Raw genomic sequence first — 4,495 nt, 5'->3', positions numbered from 1 at the left:
AAATATCATTGACTTTGACCAACAACAAAAAATGAATAGATTTTCATTTTTTTCAGATGAACTATTCCTTTAACATACAGCACAAAGCATTACAGCTTATCTATCTCTCACCATAACCGCGGAGATGTCAGCGTGACTCTACAGTCTTTTATGAAGAATGATGTCTTTCTTACATCCTAAAGACGTGTTGACATGATAACAGTTTCATCTTTTTCTCTCTTTTGTAGTCACTCTTCTTCACCATTAAGAGGATTCACTGCACTCTTCTGAAGCAGACATCATTTTTCAGTCTTGCTAATGTCTATAAAACTCAAAGCACTTGCTCTGAAAAAAGAAAGGATAAAATGATGTAGTTGTACATGCAATGGCAATCTGTCGTATCTTTCAAAACCATAAATGCTTACATGCACTACTGTTTAAAATTTTGGGGCTGGTAAAAGTTGTTTAAAATAGTTTTTTTTAAAGAAGTCTCTTATCCTCACCAAGGCTGCATTTATTTGCTTTTAAATTACAGTAAAAATAGTAACATTGTGAAATATTATAAAAAAAATGTAAAGGGTGGTTGATTATGATTTCACTTTCTAACTTTAGTTAGTGTGTAATGTTGCTGTTTGAGCATAAACAACATCTGCAAAGTTGCAATGCTCAAAGTTTAAAGCAAAGGGAGATATTTGCTTTATATCTAAAATGCTTCAGGTATAATATCGAACAAAAGTAGCATCTGCAAACAAATTATACTAGTGCTTTTCTCAGAACTAAATTTACTTTTCTAAGGGATCGATGGTTTTTAACCACCTGGTGTCAAGGTTTAGAGGAATAGAGCAGAGCATCTCTGATGGTCACTGCAAATACCAATTCAAACGGTCATGGAGTAATTGTTATTCTCCCAATGCTTTCCATGGTGTTGCAGCCCTCTAGACTATCACTCAGCCCAGCTCTCATGCTTCCTTCCACATTTTTACTGCCACTTCAAGTAAGAGTCAATATTAAACCCATACCCTTTATGAGGTTTCTGTCTGCACTGAGAAAAATGTGTCCTATTAAGACCAAACAAGACCAGGTTGTTTAGACTTAAATCACTTCCTTTGGGCAAAACATTGGTGCCCATAGACGAGCCAGAGTCGTCCTCTGAAACAAGTTTCAGCTCTATTATAGGTTTGCTAAATTATAATGCTGCGATGTTTCTGAGCTCTTCGAGATTGCAAAACCTCTTAACGATACTCTCAAAGGAGATCTGCCTGGCTTTACCCCAAGCGAATGAACCGAAGAGATGGATGAATCCAGCTCTGGAATGAAAACAGCCCTACCGTTATATACCTTCACCAATGCTTAATCATCCTGACATGGACAAAAGCCTACGCCGGAACTCATACAACTTTGCTGCAAACTGATGAACAAATTGGCATATATTACTCCTTGCTGATTACACTGTCCAGGAAAGGTCAAATTGATTATTCCGTATTTAATTGCATTGGCTGTATACTGTGTGACATGAAGTATTAAAGTCACTGAACTCACTGTAATCATTTTCACATTCTCCTTCAAAATCTTACACACATATATTTTATATTTATGAAAAAAATATATGGTGCAAACAGATTAAAAAATGTTTAAACATTTATTTCATTTAAACCTTCAGATAGCAGAATATATTACCGAATGTACTTTATGGTAAAAGACCAAATATATTTTGGGTAAATGCTAAATGTTTTTTTTAAATAGGCTTGTATTTTTTAATGATGGTTTTTTTGGAAACATCATATTATCAGCACTTATAGTATATATATACTATATCTCCATCTCCGTATTAACATATTAACGTATTAATCCTTTTTAGCCGAAAACCTGTTAACGAGACTCCACTTACTGTACAAGCACCTGCATGATCGGTATGGCTCTGGAGTATGTCAAAACATATAAATACCTAGGCATCTGGTTGGATCCCTGTCATTCATTACACACATCAATAACCTTCAAACAAAAGTCAAAGCTAGACTAGCCTTTCTTTTCCGCAATAAAGCTTCCTTTACTTATGCTACCAAATGCACCCTCATTAAGATGAAAGTACTGCCAATTTTGGATATGGTGATATTATCTACAGAATGGCACCAAACACAGCCCTAAAAAAACTTGACACACTCTATCATTCAGCCATCCGTTTTTCGACTAATGCACCCTTTTCACACTCATCACTGTGATCTGTATAAACTTATTCCCGTCATACCCGGCGGCTCCATCATTGGTTTCTCTTCATTCAAGACAATCCTGGGCAAGACACCCCTCTATTTGTCATGTCTTCTTCATGCTGCTCATAATACCTACAGTATCACACAAGATCAAGTTTTTTTTATTAAGTTTAGCCTGTGGAAGTGATCGAAAGCAGACTAGCTCAAAGCGTTTTAGAGACCGTTTGCACCTGTATTTAGCATTGTCCACTTCACTTGTGATCCAATGGACCAAAATGCATCCTAATTGTAAACTGGGCGTAAAGGTTAATTGGGAAAATGGCTTAACTTTGAAGTTAGGGACATTTTGTTACATGTTCTTTGCAGTGCGTCTCCCTCCTCACCTATTTTTCCTACCTCACGCCATGGGCGTAGATTTGTTTTTTGTACGTTTTTCATAATGTTGAAAATAATTTAGTTTGACATGCTGGTAAATTAAGCATTGACCGCTACAGGGTTCTTGTTGGAGAACTCATGAGTCATGCATGTAATGTGGAAATTTTCAACGACAGCTAATTAAATGGTTAATAGTGTGCAAGTGTAAGGTTTAAAAATAATGCAAATAATTCCCCTACAAATTATTAGTTGTTATTCTATACATTTTTTATAGATTGCAAATGCAAAAAGTGTTAATAAATTACCAAAACACATGATTAATCAAATATGAAAAACATTAAATAATAGTCAATAATAAATATTTTCATATCAAAAAAATGTCTTTGTTAATGAACAAATTTAAATGAAATCAATAAACTGAGTCACTTAACTTTCTGAACACTACACACAGGAGTCAACATTAATGTAATAATGCGAAGGTGTAAAGTACAAATATTTGTCTTTACACTATTTATCTTTACTTATATACCCACATGCAAAGCTGTCACTAAAATTCTAAATATAAAATTAAAGCTGCAAGCAGCATTTGTCGGTGTTCAAGCTTTTAACGCCTTTAGGGCCTTTAAACACATTAACGTTAAAAGACATTAAGATTTATTTAGCAAGCATTTAATCACTGACATCATAGATGGAAAAACACCATTTACAGCCAATACAGGCAATTTACCATAGGAAATGTATGGTTTTAAAGCTTTTTAACAGTTATAGCGCCACCTATTGTCCGATCTCCATAAAATTTGGCATGCTTGTTTATGATGTTATTGCACATATGCTCACCAATTTTTGAGAAGTTTTGAGTTTTTAATTAGGATTTATAGGCTTTTGAGTGTATTTTGACACGCCCCTTTTCTAAATTAGCCTATTTTACCATGCGAAAAATGCAAAAGTTCAACTTTTTTTTAATAATTATTGATCTAGAGAGTCCAGAAAATTGTCCTAGACTGGTCTGGTTCCGATCGGACGAAAAACCAGGGACTAGTTCGCAAAAGTAGGTTTTTAACATAATTACAAATATTTAATGAACAATTCAATTGACATTATTAGTTGTAGAGGCAAAGTTGTTCAGAATGAGGAGATCTATCAAATGATATGCATATTGTGGGGATGTATGCAACAACACGTGATTACAGAGCCGTTAAACTCGTTAGCGCCAACTAGTGGCCGATTTCTTTCAAAACTCTTACAGACTTCTTTGGCCACGAGTTGAACATTCCCACCAAGTTTCGTTCCGATTGGCCTCCGTTAACCTTGTCTAATAGGTGCTTAAACTTCATTGGCCAATGGCGGCCATTTTTTTTTTAGATACGCCAATATCCTTCTAGACATAGATGGCCCCTTGGGCCAAGACACTGCATACCAAAATTTAAGTCAATCGGACAAACGGTCAGGTGTTTATACGTTTTTTCTGTGTTATAGCGCCACCATGTGGCCAATCGACGCGGTTTTATTATCGTGACCTCAAATTGACCTCTTACACATGTGTACCAAGTTTGGTGAAGTTATCTCATTTACTACTTGAGTTAGAGGCATTTTAGTAAAATAGGCTCCGCCTACATCGTTAATTTTACGCCCCCTAGCAACCGTTAATCGATAATCGAACTTTTTTTCAATAATTATTGATTATCAGACTCCAGAGAATATTTCTGCACTGGTTTGGTTCCGATCGGGTGAAAAACCAGGGACTAGTTTGCAAAAGTAGGTTTTTGACAAAATTCAAAATGGCGGAAAATCTATCATGACGGAAATTAAATCGGAGATATACGTTTTGTTCTCCAGGTGACCAGCTTTCCAATGATATAAGACACTTGAGTCTGCGACATACGGTCTATGAGTTATGACCAGTTTTGCGCAATTGGTCGCTATAGCGCCACCTA

Source organism: Phoxinus phoxinus, assembly GCF_949152265.1.
Source record: "Phoxinus phoxinus genome assembly, chromosome: 15".
NCBI classification, from domain to species: Eukaryota; Metazoa; Chordata; class Actinopteri; order Cypriniformes; family Leuciscidae; genus Phoxinus; species Phoxinus phoxinus.
The sequence above is the reverse complement of the archived record's forward strand: the minus strand, read 5'-3'. Positions refer to the sequence as shown.